The following is a 23,866-nucleotide window of genomic DNA, read 5'->3' as shown; positions in this document are numbered from 1 at the left end:
AGTCAAGTAAGAGATCGACGGTCGATAAAGTGCGTTTTTTTTTTTACCGCGCTCTTCATTCCTAAGATATCAGACAGGCATCGTCTTGCAGCACTTTTGCAAATGCGATCTCGTCCTGAAATAAATTGCAAACAGAACCGCCGAATCAACCACGATCACACACAGTGCTCACCAATTCAGCACAGAAAGTAATGACCTAACTATACTTCGAGAGGGGGTTCAGCGAAAAATCGGCAGCAGGAAGTAGCGCTACCCTCGACTTCCTTGTCGTCCGATTTGTTCTATTGAATCGGTTCATCTATTCTAAACGGTCCTCTCTCTCTCTCATTTGTAGCTTTGGAAAGTCTGATTCATTATAGAGAATCGTTCTTAATGAAGATATTCAACGATTCGAGTCCAATATAGCATTTCAGGTTATTAATTCTAGTTTTTATAAGATATTATTATTATTTATATCAAACAAAAGTATTTTTAACATTATTTCTGTTTAAAATGATTGGATAGCCTATAGAATAATACTTGGACAAAAGTTAATATTTAGGGGTGTGCATTGGCACTGCCCTCACAATTCAATTCGATTACGATTCACCAGGTAACGATTCAATTCAATTCGATACGATACGATGCATTGCGATGCATCAAAATTCTACTGCACACAACAAGGCAAATTTTTCATCAGTCATGAGGCAATACAAGCAGTCAGATATTGAACAACATATTTTATTGGCTGCTATATCACTCTCCTGTATCTTTGACATAAATGTCATTAAATAAAATAAAATTGAATGGTACAGGGTATTGGATATGGCATTTTCAAACCTGAAAAAAGAAAACATAAATCACTGCTTTCAGTGCTTTGAATGAGAAATGTTTCTCTTCTCTCTGCTTTAGAACCATTTGAAATTAAATAGAGCAATAATAACAGCCAACTTTTTCCAGCAGTGAACATAAGAGTTTTTTTTACACACAGTGAAATAGCAGCTCTAAGACAGGGCACTTCCTGAACTCCTGTGCAAATATAAATCAGTAATCACAGTCACACTATTGTAACAAGATGTCCAGATGTCCGCTTTCCAAGCTTTGGGTGCGTTTTTAATTACCCGTCTATCGCGGTCATCTCCCTCCGCATCAGCCATCTTGATTGTTGTTGTTGTTATGCCACCGGAAGTAATTGAAACTTCACAACTTTATTGTCCAACTCAAGGCCAGAAAATAAACAGTGACATAATCGATTATGGCACTTTGCCGCATCGATGCTGAATCGTGCATGCTCCGCATTGCGATGCATCGCCGAATCGATTATTGTTGACACCACTAATAAACACAGATGTCTATGGTTGCGGTCAAAATAGGCCTAAATCATTTTAGGTAAAAATATTTGAACTTCAAATAGCTTTAAAGGCGTGGTTGATTATGATTTATCTTGTCTAACATTAGTTAGTGTGTAATGTTGCTGTTTGAGCATAAACAACATCTGCAAAGTTACAGCGCTCAAAGTTCAAATGGAGATATTTGCTTTTAAAGAAATCGTTTTTTAGGACTACAACAAAAGACACATGAAGTCACCAGTGCAGCAGGCAAGCTTGGAATAAGGAAAAGCTTAGATTCAGCGGATGGAGTTATTGCCTGAAAAAGATGACCAGGGGCTCGTTCTTCGTACGTTGCTTATTACATCCGAGATCAAATGACACATCCAAGATGATATCATCGTGCTAATCATGATCTGGCTAACTCGGTTCTTCGAACACACCTGTTGTTTATGATTAGTATCACTGGATTGAGTTATCTGAGATAACTGCGCGTTCATGCGCTGGTTAAAAGGGGATATGTATCGATAGTAGAAACATTGATCAGCAACGCTGCTATTGGCTGTTCAGCGTGGCCAAAGAGCGCGCTCAGTTTTTCTCCTCAGCAGAGCAAGAACTAATAGTCGAAGTTTATTCGGAATTTTAATGTTTAATCAAAACGCCAGGGAACACCTCAAAGTCTGCAAAAGCCAGGAGAGAGGGCTGGCAAAAAGTAGCAGACAATTGAAATCCGTTAGAAGTGGCGATGTTAGATGTTTTTATCACTTATTAGCCTATATTTTTGTATTTTAATAATTGCATAATTACTTTGTTCATTGTAATGTCAGAGTCACCACACTAGAACATGGGAACAAATAAAAGTGAAGTACAAAAATATTCTACATAATGGTAATTTTTAGTTATTATAGTCTCTTCTATAAAAGGAACCGTTAAATAAATGGTTGACTGTTTATAAAAGCAACCAAGAAAAAGGCTGAGAAAAAAAGAAAAGATCTTAGTAGTATAGTCATTTCAACTGTTAAATCTTGAGTAATGATGAATTGCTTTGACTTGTGAAAGTGAAAACTGATAAACTTATGTTAATGTAAAAAATATTTTGCCATGAGTTATTGATCACATGTTTCCCGAGTGTAGTTCATTGTAATGACATTGTGTTTTCCTCTTTTGTGCACTTTTACATATTACACCAACACTTGTATCTGTTCCCAAGAAAGTGTTGGCTGAAATATGTGCAGTAAGTGGACATTTTCTAACTTTCCAAAGGAAAGAAAGTATAAGACTTTGTAATGTCCATTTGTTTCCATTGTACTGGACAGTGAATAAACCCTCTCAGATAACTGTCATATGGAGGAACTAGCCTACCTGCAAGTGCATAAATAACTTTACTTCATTTATACTTGTATGCTTTATGGCTGCAATATAAGTTGCAGGATTCCACATCTACAGAAAGGCCTACAGAAGAGTCTGCACAGACAGAGGAGACATAGGCCTACAGGTGGGCAGTGTATAGCCAACTTTTCCTTTTTATTTGTTGCATGAGGCATGTGTCTAATATCTCTTGTTGCAGGCACTTGACCACTGGCTTTTCTTTACAAAGAACAATTGAAATAAAACTCAAGGAACTAAGCATATTTGTCTTTTATGAAACATTTAATGAAAAGTGTTTTTTTTTTTTTTTTTTTGCAATGTTGTGTAATATGGCACATGCAACAATGTCCCAGGCCCTGTCAGGTGTGCAACCCTCAGACTTATCAGACACTGAAATCTTCCCTTTAGTTAGCCAAAGTTCATTTCATTGTGTGCCCTTGTCCTGGCTAGAGCTGCATAACTGGTTTGGGTCAGGGAATGGGGTCATACTGTCTGCAGGCAGGAACATGTCAGAATCACCTATGAAAAAATGCAGTTCTGTTAGGATCAGCATAAGTGTATGTAATACAGTGAGCTTGATAATTAATTGTGGAACTTTCCTTAGCACTTTCAAATAATGTGCATAAATGTGAATTTCTGAAAATTCTTAAGTCATGCACAGATCATGGCCATTTTGCTTTCACATTTGTGATATGGAAGATTTTAGTCAACTGCCTTTTTTAAATTTGATATAATATTATTAATCTGGAATATTAAGAATCCCAATAGTAACTGGGCTGCACATTTACATTGTGAACCCCCTTTCTGTTCACATAATCCCCTTCATTGAGGCCTTGATGGCAGTCTATGGTAGCCTATAGTCTATGGTACCAATCACGTTAGTGAAGCCTGAGTGACATATACTGTAATCGGCATGGTCATGATTGCATGATCTTCATAAAAAATGATGATAGCCTAAAAAAAAAAAAAAAAATGCTTTACAACATTGGGTCTTAAGTGGCTTGGAAATGCCACAAAAAAAACCCTAAAACTGTTTTTTAAACCTAAAAGCGCCAGGTAAACTCCGAATGACACGACAGACAGCACTTTCCATCAAGTTCTCCGCATCTCCAATAGTGTAAAGGAAAGCCACTCGCAAATAATCTTAGGGCAATGCAAACAGTTTGTGCTGTAGTTAAAGCCCGACTCCGACAAGTCGAAAATAAATGTGCGTTTCCAACAATTTTATAATGTGTTAAACGACAATCTCACGAGTCACGAAAAAAAATATACATCTCAGAAAGGGCACTATCGCGCTGCGCTGGACTTCCCCATGGACTTCCCATATCAGCTCCGCTTATGAAGCCGCAGTCTAATCCTGTTTACATGAAATAAGCCTGCTCCCGAGCATTGACAGTTTTTAATAACTTCTGACTGCGATCCAATGTGTATTTTTGTCAAATGATGAGGCAGAAATATGTTGTTAATTACATTTTAGAATAATGTTATGGGGAAGATATGAAATTACGACAGTATATATGAAATTACGACAGAAATTGCGCAGCATTTGATGTGTTCTTGTGTCCTTTTATGTTTAATTGTGTCTTACCCTCTTATTTTTTACAGTCTATCTATGGTCTTACCACTATATTTAATAACCAAAATAACCAAAACTCTGAGTGCTGTGCATCCTTTTTTACTGAACTCTCATACAAGACACAGACATGAGCAATCAACAAACGATCAGTCTAATACATAAGTCAACTTAATCAGACACACAGAGTGTCAAACCAAATCCACCACATCCCTTAAACTACGATTTAATATTCAGACTGGTTCACTCAAATCTCCCCATGTAAATATTCAAATCTATCAAACAGTAACTTTAATTAAACATTTGACTAATTTAACTAATCAAACTTCATACCACATATTTACTTCTAAGCGTTCACAGTAAACAACAATAGTCCAATAAAATTACTTTGAGAATACTTTGTGTCTTCAGTTACCGAATACTGTTTCCCTTTTCTGTTTTTTTCTTGTCTTTTCTTTTTTCACATGTCCACAACATAATCATTATATCTAGTTGGCCGTTTTACTTCTCTTCCACTTCTAGTATGGCATGCCGGCTGCTCTTCCACTCTCACCGGAGATTTCACAGGTGATTGTTCTGCTGGTCGGGTGCCTGAGTGGAAGTCTCCTCCAAATGCTCATCAGGATCAACATCTTTGCACAGACTCTGATGTATCTTTCTCAAGTGGCGTCTATTTCTCCTGAATGTCTTTCCTGCTGGCGTTTGCACTGTATAAGACCGAGGTTCATACAAAACAACAGAACAAAATAAAGTGCCATATTAATAGACACAACAATGCAATGTTAGGATACGACAAAACATGAGTTTTTTGAGTTTATGATTAATGGGTACATGATTGTATAGATTTTAGCCATAATTTTATTTTATATTTAAAACAAGTAAATGAACTGATGTCTCTAATCGCGTTTGGGACTGAGTTCCAGTACTTAGAGGCTCTGATAGAGAAGGCTGATCTGCCAAACTCAGTACGTCTGTGCTGTACGGCACAGTGACCTCTACTGGTCGCCCTGGTTGTTCTCCGACTATCTGGGAGCAATGATATGAACTCCTCTAATGGGGGTGAGCTAACCTTGGTGAGCTACAGTATGTGTAGCTTTTCTAAGATGACTTTTTTGAAGCTCTGAGGTATGATTATCTTGTCTCCTACCATCACAATGTCGTTCTGTACGCTGATTTTGTTCCGCATAGGCCAGAAGCTGTGTAGGCTACTGTTCACACCACGTCTTTTCTTCGGCCAGCTAGTCTCTACCTTCTCACCTCTTTCAGTTGTTGAAGTGTCTGTGGACTCAATGCATCTGTGGACTCCAAATCATGCACAACTTTCTCATCATAGAGGTATTCGCCATCATCAGCCTCCCTACTTGCAGTTGCACGGGATAGTGTATCGGCAATATGCGTGTGCTTGCCCGGACACAGAGAGTGTCAAACCAAATCCAACACAGTATTATTTGGTAAAAGTGCAACACTGATCTCCAAACATAAGTCATTCTACTTCAGATAAAGCATCACAATAAATCTCTGCTGATTATAGTAAATATAATTGATCCATTCAGTGTTTTTGTTTTGCGTGATCCTTATGAATATTGATTTAAAATAGGGCTGGGTAAAAATAACTAATTCTCATTTTTATTTGCTTCTTATTTTTATGAAGGAATATCACTTCTTAAATTCGAAGAATCAATCTTTTAGTCAGTCATTTTTAGTCAACATTGTAGTGCACCTTCTATCCAATAAATCGCAGTTTGCTTTTGTGCTTTGTTTGTTATAAAGATTTCAAATTATGTCAATATTATTATCAAATTTAAACAATAAATACCATTTTGACATTTTTAATGTCGCGTGTTGTAGCTCCTTCGACCTCATTATAGCTCCTCAGTTCAAGCGGTTCATAACTGAATACCATTTCTTCCTTTTTACTAAAGTAAAACTATAAACTATCTATAGTAATAAACTATTATATAAATACTATACTATATAACTACTATACTATAGTAATAAACTATATATACTACTATAGTAATAAACTATCATGAATAAACTAATCATGTCTCATGTAATCACTCAAACTAAGAAAGCTTGAGAGCAATGTTACATTTACCTCATAAAAGTCATTCAGTAAACTCATTTGAAAAAATAACTCTAGAAAATAACTTGCATATTCATTATATGTACATTTATTTTTCTGAGTATCTGAATAAATCAAACAATCTAAAAGTTTTTATATCAACCATTTAAAACAAAGTTAGCTTATAACTTAATTATTATTAACTGTGTTCTTAAAGGATTTGCTATCCTGTGGCTCCCTCTGATGGACAACATTAGTATTCATCTCTGAATCGAATTTACATAAATGTCTGATACTTTTTTTTTAACAATATTTTTTTTTAATTATTATTTTATTACTGATAATATAGCCACATCAAATTCATTCACTGATTGGGGCTGTCATAGCCTACTATGATATAGACTACATAGCCTAATAATATCAAAAAAATATATATATATATATATATTTTTTTTTTTTTTAAATAAATTTTACATTTTAATTTTATACAATATCAAACACCTTTAGTTTCTCTAAAGCTCACAAATCAGTTTTTTTTATAACAGTAAACACTCTTTTCATGTAATTGCGATGATATTTTTTTGTCATGTTTATCAAATTAAAACAGATTAAAAAATGTAGACTCCGCTGCATTGATAGTAGCTTATGTTGAACTTTATTCTTGTTCAAACAGACGCTGTATGAAGCAGTATATAAAGTATTGAATGAAAATGTCTCAGAAACATCTGTGTATTATTTGGCAAATATTGCATTTATTTCACTTCAGCTGTGGTAAAGTGTGCAAACACCACGTGAGCGGTCACTACGGGAACCAGAGAGTGTCCGACTTCACGTCTCCGTTTGCAGCTCCTCCCGCCTGCACGCGGCTACTCTCACCGATCGGTTACATCCAGCCGCAGCCGATGTCCAACACACCTAACGCTAGTAGCCTACAGTGGTACCATGCCAGTGACGTCATCGAACACGGCTGCGCTCTGATGACAACAAATGTAAATTTCAGTATTGGGAAAAACTTCATATATGTTTTGTTTTTAATATTATTTTTGAATTCATTTGTTTACAATTTTAATAATCAACATGTTATCGAATTATATTGTGTTTATTTCTGTTCCCCTTTAAGGTAATGGGCCTAAGATCAGCTACAAATGATTTTGAAGATTATATTCACTTTTTGTTTTTAAAGATTTAAAAAAAAAATTCTTCTAATTGTCATCTATGACTAACCTTTATTGTTTGTTTGTTTCAGGTCACAGAATAAGACATGAAGAGGAATGTCAGAATTCCTCTCTTAGAAGTTCCTGTGAAAGCTGCTTCTGCCACGGCCCTCTCCAAAGGAATTATACAGGAAGTTATAAAGGAAGTCACAGGGCCCTATCTTGCACCCAGCGCAATTGACTTTGTACACAGACGCATGTATCATTCCTATTTTGCACCCGACGCAGAGCAGACTTTTCCCTTCCCAGTCGGTAAATTAGGGAATGAACTTGCGCTCCTGGGGGCGGTGCAGCGAAAAGAGGAGGCGTGTTCCGGCACAAACGTTCCCTGATGCTATTTTGCAGTTTCAGAAAACAATTCCGTGTTCAGATGCTATTTTAAGGGCGCATGCTTGGCCATAATGTAGCGTGTGCACAACGCGCATACACTTTGCTTCTCTCATCTTCACACAGACTCAGCAGTTTTCATTTTTGCAAACCATACATAATTACAAGGAAAAATATTCCACACGAGGGAAATCATTGTGGTGTCCATGAAGATGTGAAAAAATAAGCATAAATCTAGCTTACACATTTACCCAAATTATTACACGCCTGTTTAACCAAAGCTAATTTGGGTGGGTTTCTCCATCCCCAATGTCACTTCTCTGTGTTTTACGGCCCTGACGAGAACGTCGGTCTCCTCGGCTGTGAACCGCTCCTGGCAAATCTGCCGTTATAATAGCAAACCGCCATGGAACAAGCGCGCCTGCTCTTAAAGGGAATGTGAGAATCAGATGACGCTCTGATTGGTTTATTTCACGTTACGCCCAAACCACACCTATGAGTAATGAAGCTACTTCAGACCAACCCATTTTAGATTTGCGCCGAGATCCGCCCACAAATTTACTTGCATTTCGCGCTTGATACTTGCGTTTCAGATCGTTAAAATAGGGCCCACAGAGTTTCCAGTCTTTGGCTGCTTCCTCCTTCTGCTGTGCCTCTAATAGGCTGATATGAGCGGACAATGCTTTAGCTACTTTGTAGCCCTGGTAGTGTCTGGCTCCTTGTTTTGAGGAAGTAATATTTTCATCTAGCAGTATTTGGTGACCACACATGAAAATGCAATATAGATAGTGTAAATGATATTACAAATCTGTTATTTGTTCTCGATCAAATAGTTTTGACTGAGGTCAAGGTTAAGTTTTAAATAAATAATATTTTATATAAACAATATTGGCGTACCTGATTTTGAGAAATGGTATGTGTGTGTTAGACCGCTTAACATTGTGATTGCTATCAGGATATGAGGAGACTTTCAACCAGCATAATAATAAAAAATGGTAGACAATCACATATTGCACCTCAGCATTTTCCACTTTTATCTGTATATGGAAAAAATTCTGTATTCTTCTGGAGGGGCAGGTCCTCTATCCACCTTATTTTATTTATTTTTTAATGCCAAGGTATCAAACATACAAGTACATAGCAAAAATGTAAAAGTTACATAAAATTAAATGATAATAAAATCCATAATTGATACATATATACATGGGCCTATACATACAGGTTTCATAGCCTATATATACATATACAAACAGAAGAAAAACAGAACAGAAAACTTTAATGAAATAAATTAAAAAAATTGAAACAATGTCATTGTCTTAAGAGCTTTAAGATTCTTTGATGATGAAATATGTTGGCTGTACTGTTGGACCTCTATCTTAAAAACAATGAATAAAGGATTTTGAAGAGAGAATTTACAACGGTGAATGTGAAATTTTGCAAGGAGCAATGATAGATTAATAATAAAGTATTCATTCATTTTAGCTTTTTGTATATTAAAGAAGCAAAACATTACATCCTTGAAAAACAAAGAGAAAGCCGGAAGCACATTGCAATTAATACAATTAAAAAATTCATCTCAAAATAACTTTGTGTGAGGACAATCCCAGAAGATATGAGGAACAGTTTCATCAGGGGCACCACAGAAAGAACAACTTCTATATCTGACTTAAACCTTTTCAAAAAAAGCTTTAACAGGGTAAAATTTGTGTAATAATTTGAATGAAATTTCTTTAACCTTGTTAGTTATTAAATATTTCAAAGTCAGAGTCCATACTTTTTTCCAATCAATATGGTCAACCAAATTCATCCAATATGATGCCCCATATGGAATTGTTACAAGCTCCTTTTGAAAGAGAGATCTAATAATTACGTGATGAAGGATGTGACAAAAAGCACAGTTTTCCTACTGGGAGTTCAAATGGGTCTAAAGAAGTAGGTAAAGTGTTAGATCATCTAACAGACTCTCTTAGAAGCATAACAACTCCTTTAGGAGCAGCATCCATTACAATGGAAAATTCCTTGGGAGTTACTGGGAAATTTAATTTACGTAAAAATTCTTCATAATTTAAAGTGAATTTAATAACTGAGAAACAGTCAAAATTTGTTTCTCAAACCAATTACTAAAAAACAAAGACTTACTCTTATATACAATATCCCAGTTGTTCAAAATAAAGTGCCGGTGAGGGGAAAAGTTATGCTTAAAGACCATGCAAGTAATGCTTGCTTATGGAACTTAGATAAGTAAGGGATTCTAGCAATATTATAATTGCAGATCAATAGGAAAGGGAGACCACCTCATTTGGAAAAGAAGTAATTAGGGATAAAATTCCAAATTGAATTTGGATTACACAAAAACTGCCTAATCCAATTAATTTTGAAAGTGTTGTTCAGAGATGAGAAATCAAGAAAATTCAACCCATCATCCTCATATGTATTCATTATTACAGACTTCTTAACATAGTGTATTTTGTTTTTCCAAATTAAATTGAAGAGGGTTTTATGGACTGTCCAACACATTTTGTTGTCCACATCCAAAGAGAGTGCAGCATATGTTAACCTGGAGATACCCTCAGCCCAGGGGCGTAAAAATGACTTTGACATATTGGCCACTATGAATCAACATCCATCCCACCACCATAATAGTAACATACAGTATGGTGACGTGGTACAATATGTATGGAATCACAAACAGCAAATAAATAAACAAAATCATCCAATCTGTTTATTATTAGACAAATATTGGAATTGCGAAACATAAAAGTGTACAAGCCCCCATGTAAAAGGCAAATATTTGATTTGTAACCCAAAAAAAAAAAAAAAATACAACATAGTCACATACGGCTTTGGAAACAGGCAGGGTCTCTAAGGTAGGTATTGTCACATTCACCGTCTGTCATCGTCCTGTCTGCACTACACTACCCAGTATCCTCTGTCATCATCACCTTCACCTGTACATCGTCATGATCATCACCATCACCTGTGTTCCATCATCATCATCTCCTGCATCTGTTATGTCATTATCTCTGCGTATTTAGTTCCCTCTGTTTCATGGCTGGTTATTGTTTGAGCACACGGTCACTGTTTCGTGTCTTTCTTTATTAATAAACCTTTGCTATTTTGTATCTTCGCTTGACCTTCGTCTTCTTCGATCCGTGGACGTTACAGGTATGTGATATAATAAGTAACAAGGAGCTAACAATAATAAATAAATAATAACAAAAATAACACTAGCTACGTTTACATGGACACAATCGGAATGAAATCAATATGATTGATGAATCCGAACACGGTGTTTACATGAATGATAAATAAAGTAATCGGGTTGATGTGCGCGTTTGTGTCACAAGTTTCATATCGGAATAGATTTTTTGACATGCGCACACTGCACAAATTAGTTTCCCGCTGTTCGTGCATTACTATTCTCCTATATTGGTTCTTTATTTGTTTTAAACAGCAGACGTAATTTTAATCGGTCTCTGGTCATGATTTGGAGACAGTGAGCATATTAACCGTTTTGCCATGCTGCTTATATTTATCACGCAGTAAAAATGCCCCTCCCCGCGGCCAAAACCAGTCGTCTGTGGATGAGAATCCAAAAAGAACAGGTGGGACGTTGTCCTGCTTCACTTCACAGACGCAGTGAAATGAGAATTTTAGTAGGTGTTGTAATGGTGCAGAAATTGACGCTTAAGATGAGCATACTATCCCCCTCTAATGCCAGCGCCCCACCTGCTCCCCATGCTCCTTTATACTTTAGTTCGGTATCAGCATTTTGTCCTCAAAGCTCCATAGAAATATCCTGAAGACTAATCTCATAGGAAGGTATTTAAATGTGTCTGTCATTCTCTTACTCTTCTGAGATCCTCCTGTTCTGCTCTTCAGGGGGTGAGGTATGGTGCCTTAGCATGCCCTATTCCCTAGGCTAGAAAGCCAAAAAAAAAAAAAAAAAAGTCTCTTGTCATTCAAAGCAATAAATTGCTTGCAAATGTACTTTTTGTCCAACAAGTCCAGATTATCCTGATGGATATGACAGACAGCAACATGGTTACGTCTGTTTTAAGTCATTGTGGAGCGGAGCCAAGTCTTGAGCCTGCGGAGGGCACTAAAACTTCTCTCTGCCTCAGAAGAAGAAATGGGGACTACCAAAAGCAACCTGACCAGGGTTTCCACTTGCCCAAATAATCCACATACCTCTACAGGCAATCCACAAATGATCCCTGAAGCTTCTGCACTGTTACTAAATGAGTAGTTCAATCGGAGCATAGAAAACTGCACTGAAAGTGACTCTGTTCAACTCTGAATATTTATCAATCACTGGAGCATCAACCTCTCCACTCAGAAGTGTCTCTTCCAATTTTTGCGAAGTCAGCGAACCATCCTGGTTAAACCGCTCACTGAACTGTGCATCTGCAGTATCTAGGACTTTAAAGAATTCCACTTTGTAGTGGTCCTTTGCAGATTTAGGCTGATGTGCTTCAGCTCCTCCAGTGAAACATTTTGGGGGTGGTCTGGTGTGTGGAATTGTAATGGGCTTAACACCTAAAGACTGAACCATGGCCATTGCCTCTTCAAACAAAGTTTGGAAGCTTGCCTCATTTCTTTTGGCCATGATTGAGGTCCTGCCAACTTCAACAGCAGCCTTCATGCCAGCAACTGTAGCAGTTCTCTTCTGAAAAGAGATGTTCAGGCATTCAAGCTCATGAACCACTGGTGAGGCAAGTTTTAGACCCAACACTGTTTTGCCTTTACAAAACTGACCTAGCAAGCCATTAGCAGTAGATGCTGTGTTTGAGGCACCAGAAGCCATCTCCTCCAAGCTAGCAAGCACTGATCCATACTGTGATAAAACAGCTGTGATAGCTTTGTTCCGTACCGTCCATCTTGTTGGACAGAGCGGTTTTATTATGGTGTAACATGTATTCTCTGCATGTGCAATCGCTGCATGAATTGCTTTAAACGTCCCTGACTGAGATAACAGGACTCCCAACTGGTGGACCCAATCCAAGGAGTCTCTGATTAAAACGGAGGCTAAGCAAGCTTTCTGTGCTATTAAATTAGTACAGTGGGCACCACAGTGAACGTAGAGTGCTAGTGGCTGCTCTTGTTTTATCATTGCCCAAAAGGGGTGGCAAGAGGTCTTGGCAGGGTGGCAGGGGTAGACGGTACATGGGAATCCCTATATGTGAATTGCTTTAACAAAACAAACACAAAAACACTTTTAAACTACAGTAGTTATTGTTTAATCATGCCCTTACACACTACAAAGGTTTTTAATTCACAACAGGAATAAGCCCAGTGTTCAAACAAAACAAAACTGTGCATCTTTTAAAAAGTAAAAGTATAAAATATTATATATTATAATATTATAAATATTTAAAAAAGTACAATAATTGTGTCCAAGATGCAGTGGACTACAAGTATAAAACAGTGGACAATACTCAAGTTCTTATTATAATTAAAAACTTATAATTGCAGTCCACAAATGACCCATGATCACCCATCTTTTTTAGGAAAGCTTAAGGTGACGGTTGTTGTGCTTTGCAGCAAAACGTTTCACAAACGTATCTAAATCTAGTGCTTTTGCACGCTGTTTCTCAATACTGAGAACAGCCAGATTTCTCAGACGGTCATCTGCCATGGTTGAGCGCAGGTGAGTTTTTACAAGCTTTAAAGTTGAAAAGCTTCGCTCACACCCAGCAGTACTCACTGGCAAAACAATAGCGATCTTGCACAGGCGAAAAAGCTCAAAGAAAACCTCTTTAAAAGACACCAAGAACGTCACAAACTCAGTCAGACTGGACGGGTTTACTTTGCCATTTGCTCTGTTTCTTTCAAGAAGTCTTTTTGCCAGGTGTATCTCAGTTTTCAAGTCTTGCAAGTCAGAGCCACATTCCTAACAAAACCAATTCTTCCTTTAAGAAGTCATTGTATGATGGGTAATTTTTTTAGCAAAAAAGCTGGCAGTATCCCCACTTTTAGCCTCCCTTTTCATGGTTAGGCTCCAGCTACTTTCTTCAACTACTCTTGCCTGCAAAAGTCAATATGTGAAAACCTCTGGTTATCCTTGTATTACATTACACTGTAGGGCCATGTAGCTAATAAGTAGCCTATATAACAAATATAAAATCAGAAAGATTTATCACATGCACACACCAGTTATGTTTAGACTACTTAATCCTATTGTATTTGTTATTTCCCCAGTTGTAACCTGGTTTCATTGCTGTGATATCTGAGAGGAATTGGATTTAATAGGACTGCTTAGCTAATCAAATGATTGATCTCCTAACTGGCACTGTATTGTGTGTTGTAACCAGAGGTGTCAAAAGTATTCACATTCATTACTCAAGTAGAAGTATAGATACTAGGGTTTAAAAAGACTTCTGTAAAAGTTGAAGTATCAACTCAAGCTTTTTACTCAAGTAAAAGTATAAAAGTACTGGTTTCAAAACTACTTAAAGTATAAAAGTAAAAGTAATGCAAGGAAAAAAATGCAATACGTAAATTAATTAATTCTGTAATGTTACAAATAACTAATAAAGACATGGTGGCAGTATAACAGAGACTTAACTTTACTCCGCTCATAGTGCAATGCAATAGTGCAATACTGTCTTGTTCCTTGCTTTTTGAAGAGGCCAAACACATGTCTGCATCTTTCATTAAAGGGATATAGTTCACCCAAAACTGAAAATCATTTACTCACCCTCAAACTGTTTCAATCCTGTATGAATTTCTTTCTTCTGATGAACACAAAAGAATATATTTTGAAGAATGTCAATAACCAGACAGTGGATGGACCCCATTGACTTCCTTAGTAGAAAAAAAATACTATGGAAGTCAATAGCTACCATCAACAGTCTGGTTATCAACATTCTTCAAAATATCTTCTTTTGTGTTCAGCAGAAGAAAGAAACTGGTTTGAAACAACTCGAGAGTGAGTAAATGATGACAGAATTTTCATTTTTAACTAAGTGAACTAATCATTTAACAGAAATGAACTGTTGGCATATGTTTCACATCAATTCTGTCCAGTTTGTCCTGTTGGACACGACACACAGCAATACTGTCGTGTCACTTGTGACCATTGCTCTGAGCCATGTTTTCAGTGTCCTAAGATCACTGAAACTTCTTTCAGTCCAGCTGATGAGACTGGGATGATTTGATCAACAGGCCTTTCATTTCAACAAGACCAGCCTTCAACAGACCAAGCAATGTTATTTTTTCATGTTTTATGGGGACTTTCCATAGACATAATGCTTTTTATACTGTACAAACAAACTGTGTATTCTACCCCTCTATAGACTAACCTTACCTATCACAGAAAACTGTCTGCATTTTTACATTTTCAAAAAACAAAAGTCTGTTTTCTGGAAGAAAAAAAATCCCCTAAAGGACAAGGATTTCGGATATTGACATCTTGTGGGGATATTTTGACCCTATAATGTAGAGTTGCACACACACACACACACACACACACACACACACACACACACACACACACACACACACTCTCTCTCTCGCTCTCTCACACACACACACACACACAACACACACACACACACACACACACAACACTCACACTCTCTCGCTCTCTCTCTCTCACACACACACACACACACACACACGATTATGTTAGTGTTATGTTACGATTGTCATTATATTGTAAAAACGTCTGTCCCCAAATCAATATTTGACGCGATTTGCCTCGTATTGTTGAGCACAGAACTGTTCATTTCTCCCTCGCTTACCGCATCTGGTTTTCTGGACTCGGAGGAGTTTTGGCGCTTCACACAACCAAATGTGACTACAGCCTCTCACAAGTTAGAAAGAAAACACAAAGCCAATCAGTTTAGCGATGTGTGTTCAGGAGGCGGGACTCAGATCTAAACCGTTTGTGTAATTGGCCAATTTTTTTTTAACGACGACAAGCCGGATGAAAACAAGCCGAAATGAACTGGTAGGAGTAACGAGGCTATTTTTAAAATGTAAGGAGTAGAAAGTACAGATAATTGCGTAAAAATGTAAGGAGTAGAAGTAAAAAGTCGTCTGAAAAATAATTACTCCAGTAAAGTATAGATACCCAAAATTTCTACTTAAGTAATGTAACGAAGTATTTGTACTTCGTTACTTGACACCTCTGGTTGTAACGTAACATTGGCGTAACGGCGACCATCAGTAAACGTTATGGATATAAACTATATTTTATATTTTTTATTAAGCTGTTCTTGTCTTTACTAAAATCAAAATTAGGCTAATCAAAGGGAAGAGTGCTCTTACAAATCACGAGGGAGCGATTTGACCGCTGATTTTGGCTAACGTAATAGACTCACTGTTTTTGCTGATGCTGAATCGTCTTTAGCATACAATACATTCATTACAAATGTAACTTTAAGTTAAACGTGTGTTTAAACTACACCTGGGGAAACTCACTTCACCTTCAGAGGCTCTGGGGCAGCTCAGTCTCTCCAGTCGGGTTGCAGGGCCACCACACCGCAGCAGACTCGCTGTGTGTGAGCCAGACTGAGCGAAGGCCGCTCTGCACATTTGAATCAGGGAAGTAGCTAAGTATTTGAGGGGTAGGGGCTAATAATACATTTAAAATTAAAAATTAAATTGTTCACTTTTGGTAAATGTATTGGACATAGTGGCGGGTTGTTTTTACAAGTACAGTTTTTGGATCATCAAAGTTAGGGGAGCAGCTGGGGGGACCCCCTGTAGATCCGCCCGTGATCTCTGGGCTAATGTATTCTTTCTGCACTGTAAAAAATGATTTGTTAGTTTGACTAAAAAAAGTAAGTTACCTGGTTGCCTTAAAATTTTGAGTTCATTGAAACTAAAAATGTGAGTTTTTACAACAAGTGATTTTGTTGTTTCAACTATTATTTTGTTATTTGAATCAAAGATTATTTTTTAACTTAACGTTTTTTGTTGTTGTCATAATTTAGGATTAAATATTGTATCAACTTATTCAAGCAATCAAAGGGATTAAGTTAACTTACAAATTTAAATTCACTCAACTTAATTCAATATTGTATGAACAAACTATTTTAAGTTAACTCAACGTAATCTTAACTACATATAGTTTGTTGTAACAATTAACTAAGAAGTTTACACGGTTGCCTTAAAATTATGAGTTAAGTCAACTTCATTATGAGTTAAGTCAACTTCAACTTAACTACATATAGTTTGTTGTAACAATTAACTAAGAAGTTTACACGGTTGCCTTAAAATTATGAGTTAAGTCAACTTCATTATGAGTTAAGTCAACTTCAACTTAACTACATATAATTTGTTGTAACAATTAACTAAGAAGTTTACACGGTTGCCTTAAAATTATGAGTTAAGTCAACTTCATTATGAGTTAAGTCAACTTCAACACAATTTAACATGACAAAAGCTTTTTTGTTAAAACAAATTCTGGAATAACTGAGCACAAATAAACCATAACTTTAACATTTATTATAACATTCACAAAAATATGAATTCATTGAATTGTCTGACAAGTATATCTTAGTATAAATTAGTAGGCCTATGACAGAATTAACTGCTGTTTGAAAAAAACAAAAACATTAAAGCAACAGGATACAGGCTGCTGATATAAATGTCAAGCATGTGTGAGAATAAACAAATGTCAGTGTGATGACATTAACATCAGCTTGAATTAAGTGCAATATAATTAAAAACAAAAAACCCATTTAATGAACATTACACATGAAAATCATTTGCTCAAAACAATATTTTGTCTGTTCGATAAAACAATACAAGTATGGAGTATGCGAGTATGTACAACCTCATAAAGTGAATGAAATGAGAAAACTGTTGACAAGCAAACCACAAAATATCAGGCCACTATTCATAACAAATCTCAACGAATAAAAAGCATTTCTCAAACAGAATTTAAAGGGTAAGTTCACCCAAAAATGAAATTTGTCAGTACTCACCCTCATGTCGTTCCAAACCTGTAAGACATTAATTCATCTTTGGAACACAAATTAAGATATTTTTAATGAAATCTGAGAGCTTTTTGTCCATCCATTGACAGCCTATGCAACTACCACTTTCAAGCCCCAGAAATTTAATAAAGACATCATAGAAGTTATCCATGTGACTCCAGTGGTTTAACCCTTAAGTTTATGAAGTGATGTGAGTGCTTAGTGCAAAAATACAAATATTTACAAAATATGAATCAATCAATCTTCAACGCACAATCATAATTTTTTTTTTTTTGTGCATACAAAGCTCTCACTTCATAAACTTGAGCTTAATCCACTGGAGTCACATGGATTACTTCAATTATCAGGCATGAAAACAGGTCAGGGGTAAAAAAGGTGAGAAAGATGCGACATATATAAAAAATAAACACTTACATTGAAGTTGCATATCTTTGAACAAAATGATTTTCTCCTTTTCATTAGAGCTAGCAAAGAGTTATATTTGTTTCTGAGATTTTGTCTTCAAAGTTGATGAATAAAAACATCAAGTCAGAATGTCAGTGAGTGTGAGTAGGGGAGAGTAAAATCCTCTTCCACTAAACACTGAACAGTTTGTTCCTTATTCCGCAAACATGCCTCGCCACCAATTTTCATGAGCACTTTTTGGAGTACTTCAAATGTATATTTGACCTCTTCGGGGTAAGTGATATCCAGAGCATAAAGAAGCCCCATTAGTACAGCAAAGGCATTTGACACGTCCTTTAAGCCATCAAGCACAATCTCCTCCTCTAACACCACAGCCACATCAATTATTTCCTTTGGGAGAAGGTTTGCAGTGTTCTCCTCTGTGACCACCAAGAGCCCAACATTCATCCCCTTCACCACCTCTTCCTCATCAGTTGACTAATAAGAGAAAAGGGAAATTACTATGAATCATAAAATTACAAAATTACAAAGCATTTGTAGGTTAACAATGAATGAGTTTTAAACAGAGGAAAGCATAGTCCATAGAATCTATAGTAGGGCTGCACGATATGAGGAAAAGCTGCGATGCGATGACGATACGACTTGCGATAAATATTCAAATGTGAATGTTAGCTATACTGTTCCCATGTCTTAGTACTTTAATTGTCAGGGTTGTAACAGGCAGGATGCTGAGACGAGGTTTAAGTAATTCAAAAACAAAGTATTTATTTATTAGAACTGAAATGGTTTCAGATTACAAAATCAAAAGACAAAACTCCAGGAATCAAACATTAACCATACAAAGACAACCATAATCTGACGACGACAGACCAAGACTGAGTAAAACACTGGGGTATATATACACAGGCAAACAGGATGATAAACAAGACACAGCTGACACAAATGAACTAATTAAACAGACCGGGGAAAACAGGACTAAACCAAAATCACAAAAGACAGGGGAAAACGGATCACAGAAACTGAAAACATAGAAACAGATTCATAAAACAGAACTCAAAGACCTCAAAACGTCACATTAATAGGTTCTTTGCGTGATTCTCAAACGTTTATTACCTGCCTGGTTCAGATTACATGATTTTGGCACGATCCGTTTGACGTAGGGTGTCGTGGGGATTCGTAAACGACAACGGGCGTTGGGACGCAAGATTTGATCGTTTCATCTCGTATAGTGTCATAGTGGGCGACAATCTATGTTGCGTCTGCGATGCTTCACGACATCACAACAGAAAGACTAGCATGTTTAATTTTTTTAACGGTCCTCTACGACAGGTTGAGTATTTAAACGAGAGTGAGTGTGCGCGAGTGAGTGAGAGTGCGAGCAACAGTGAGTGTGTGTGAGCGAGTGAGCGTGTGTGTGTGTGTGTGAGTGAGTGAGTGAGGGACAGTGAGTGTGTGCGCGCGAGTGAGCGAGTGTGTGTGTGTGTGTGTGCGCGCGAGTGAGCGCAAGTGAGTGATTGAGCGAGGGACAGTGAGTGTGTGTGTGTGCGCGTGCGAGTCAATGTGTGCGTGTGACGGCACGCGATGACTGGCCGGAAAGCAACGTGTAGTCTGACGTTTCTTGTCCATGACACGAGTCAAGAGTCAAAATCGTGTAATCTGACACCGTGACTATCGTAACAGACACAAAAATCTTGTAATCTGAACCAGGCATTATTCATCGTGTCAGGCTGTCTGTTGCAATGTGTTCATTGTGCGAGATCATATCGCAATGACGATGAAAATTCGATGTATCGCTCAGCCCTAATCTATAGTACAATTAATGGCAAATGTTCTTTAATGTTTTAATTATTTTAAACCAATAATGCTAGGTCTTGGCCACGTCAGTTAAAATAGCTTAAAATTATTTCAGTTACTCCAAAGAACTTTACATTCTACATGTGGTAGACCCCCCTCCCCTGAAAAAAAGAAAAGACATTGGCCAAACCCCATCCCCATAAGAAAAAAAAACAAAAAAAAACAAACATGACACTAATAATGTGACATAAATTATTTTACTGAAAAACTTTTAGCTTTGCAGTCCAACAAAGTGCGATGTGTTGATAAAATATTTTAGAACACAAAAATAGACTTTTCTTGGTCTGGACGATATATTGTTTAAAGGAGAACTCCGATAAATTTTAACATTGAGCTCATTTTTTTGTACATTTGGAGTGCTGTCAGTACTGAGAACAACGACAAAAATCGGTGTTGCCTACACCGTGTTATCCTCTTTTTAAAATTTTCACCCTGTTGACTTCAATAGGGCAAGTGCTAAACCTGCTTTTAGCCTCTTAACATCCTTGATGTGTCATTACAAGTGCACAACCAATGTGAGTGATTCCTTCAGCGTGAACACGTGTGACTCTGACTGCAGTAGATGTTAGGGTTGGGCGGTATTACGGTAATATCGGATACCGCGGGATCTTAAAATAGCACCGGTATCAGTTTCAATACCGTCATTACCGGCACTTATATAGCCTATAATATATATAATTTATTTATTGCCTAAAAAATGCTTATGTGTGGTTGCAGTTTGGCAATATTTCTGGTTCCAACCAAATGAGAAGGGAGAGGCGGTAAATACGAGAGATGTAAACACCTCTAACCTAATGTCGCATCTCCGAAACAACCGCCCACTCACTGCTGCCAGGATGCATTTTGTTCTCGAGTTCATTAAATAAGCGCATTAAGTTTCGTATTTGTTAAAATATTCTAATGTTATTTTTTCCATCTTTGTTGATTATGAAAAGTTAACGGCACAAATAAGATGGGATGCATAGGGAGTCAGACGATCCACTTCAATAAATTTCGTTTTGTAAAAGGCCTCTTTAAAACGAATTTTGTATATTTTGTTTCTTAATTTTAATAAATTTTTCATCAACCAATTGCCTGGATAATCATGACATGATGGGCATGCCGCGGTCACTTGCATTGAAATCTCATAAATTAACCGAAACTCAGTGTAGGCTATGCCTCACAGACATGACAAATATATATAAATAAAGCTTGAAATTTATTTAAACGAAACAATTAAAAACGAAAGAAATAGGCTACTCACTGATTAGGCTAAGTAATCCATGATGTGCATTTCTCTCTAGGCGCGTTCATACGGAGATGCGATCATCAATTTCATTAAACGAAACCATTCAAAACGAAAATAAATAGACTAGCCTAACGTACTCTCTGTAATCCATGATGTGCATTTCTCTCTATAGCGTTCACTACGGAGATGCCGATCGTCAATTTCTTTAAACGAAACAATTCAAAACGAAAAGAAAAAGGCCACTCTCAGATTGTGTAATGATGTGCATTTCTCACTACTGAGATGGCGATCGTCAACTTCCATCTTTGCAGAAAAGTTTTATTAATAAAAATCAATGGACACGCGTCACCGGATTACAAAGGCACTTCTTGCTTGTTGCACGCACACAGATATTATGTTGAATAATGCGGGCTCGGGCTCATAATAACAGTTAATGCCGTCGGCCGGACTCAGACACAACGTGCACGGGTTGGGCTTGATTATTTTTATTTTTTTTGCCCGATCTGGCATTCAGTTTCTGAACGGTGTAGGCACAAGCCAACAGTTTGGTGACGCCGTCTGAGCCCATTATGTCATAATTTTTAATTAGTCACGGTAATACCGTATACCCCGGTAAAATAGGGAGGAGGTTTGACGGTATCAAAATTCGAATACCGCCCAAGCCAAGTAGATGTGAAAGATATCAATAAAAATGATGTTAATTCGGCCAGCACGTTTATACCTGTGTATACATCCTGTTTTCGGTTGAAGTCCATAGTAATCGATTGTCGAGTTCACGCGCGTGATCATAGGTACTAAACCATTGCGCGTGAACTCGACAATCGATTACTATGGACTTCAACCGAAAACAGGATGTACTGTATACACAGGTATGAGCGCTGGCTGAATTAACATCATTTTTATTGATATCTTTCACATCTACTGCAGTCAGAGTCACACGTGTTCACGCTGAAGGAATCACTCACATTGGCTGTGCACTTGTAATGACACATCAAGGATGTTAAGAGGCTAAAAGCAGGTTTAGCACTTGCCCTATTGAAGTCAACAGGGTGCAAATTTTAAAAAGAGGATAACACGGTGTAGGCAACACCGATTTTTGTCGTTGTTTTCAGTATTGACAGCACTCCAAATGTACCAAAAAATTAGCTCAATGTTAAAATTGACCGAAGTTCTCCTTTAAGCATCGACTATGATATTTGTATCTGCGATAGCCAGTAGAAAAAATCCTTAGCATTGAGCCCTGACTTTATTGTATTACAACAAACATGATATTTACATACCTCACAAATTTTGATGAACTTGGAGGTTTCCTCTTTAAGGAAGTAAGGAAACCCAAAAAAGGACAACTGCTCTTCTACATTGGTTTAAGCTCTGCAATGAAAAACATTGTTTTAAATAAAAACTAGTAGTCATAAGCCACTTTTCCACTGTCAGGCCAGTGCAAGCCAGGGCAAACAGCGTGCCGGGAGAGGGCCAATAGCCTCGGACCTCGAGCACTGAGGCCAAAATCAAGTTGCGTTTCCACTTTCAGGCCAGTAGCTCTGCAGTGATTCCCTCAAACCCACCCTTAACATGGCTCCCTAGAACAACATCAGACAACCCCACCATTACTTAAAGACTTGAGATTCTAGTATCAATATTTGACCAATGTTTTACAATAAAAATGTTACAGTGACGTTAACATTACTTTGTGTCAGGAGTGCTTATCAATCATTCTAAATCAAATGGTATTAATCATTTCATATAAAAGAGCATCAACAAATGGGAAAAAAAGGGAAAGGGAAAAAAGAGACATAAAACATGTGTATTTATTATCGCTATGGTTAGCATAAGTAGCCTTTAGCATCACATATAAATATATATCTGCTTCACAGTGATCACAATCTCCATCGAATCGCAACACTCGCTGGTGTCTTAAAGTGAGTTTTGAACTGAAAATTGTCTTAAATGTTGAAGTTAGCTGGTTGCCTGATAAAATAACATGATACATTTATTTTATATAATAAAATACCTCCAAAAAGCTCTGGCCATTTGCCCCGAGGAAGCCCATTTGAGGCCTGATCAAGGCCCTGGCACGCGCACTAGCATGCTCGATTTTGGCCCGATTGTGGAAACATGCCTATGCTGTTGCATGGAAATTTTAATTAATCAGGCATGTGACACTGGAACCATTTTTCTAAAAATAAATTAACATATACTCACATCATCCTTAAGAGACTGAATCAGGGTCTTGAGTTCTCCAATGTCTTTGGCTTGGTACAACCGCAAAAATCCATTACTCGTTACTCATCAAGCCCATGGAAAAGGTCGCCTTAATGTCGGTGGACACAATGCGTCGAAATTTTCAGCAATCTAGTAAAATGACAGACCCACAATTAGAATATTACAGTTTTTTTTTTTTTACAATTGCTAGGACACATTTTCTCAATACTGAGGTCACCTTTTCAGTTTTCAAAAGAGTAGCCTATGTAAACGTGCAGATTGGCCTGTAGGTTTGGTAATGGTTGTCTGTAAGAGACAAGAAATCATGCAAAGATTAATTGAAAGATATATTCATTGAATTTATTTTGTGCCA

The 23,866-nt window shown here is 37.1% G+C and overlaps 1 long non-coding RNA gene across 1 annotated transcript; it reads right to left on the bottom strand.

The window, feature by feature from the left end:
- Positions 1-17,149: 17,149 nt before the first annotated feature.
- On the bottom strand, positions 17,150-23,582 carry LOC311298708. Its single transcript, XR_014628986.1, has 3 exons — positions 23,494-23,582; positions 22,572-22,662; positions 17,150-18,686 (listed from the first exon to the last, which is right to left on the bottom strand). It is a non-coding gene; the product is annotated as an uncharacterized lncRNA (long non-coding RNA).
- Positions 23,583-23,866: the final 284 nt, after the last annotated feature.

The sequence above is a fragment of the Rutilus rutilus genome (genome assembly GCF_951802725.1).
Source record: "Rutilus rutilus genome assembly, chromosome: 10".
In the NCBI taxonomy this organism is placed as follows: Eukaryota; Metazoa; Chordata; class Actinopteri; order Cypriniformes; family Leuciscidae; genus Rutilus; species Rutilus rutilus.
This window is presented reverse-complemented; position numbering and strand designations above follow the sequence as displayed.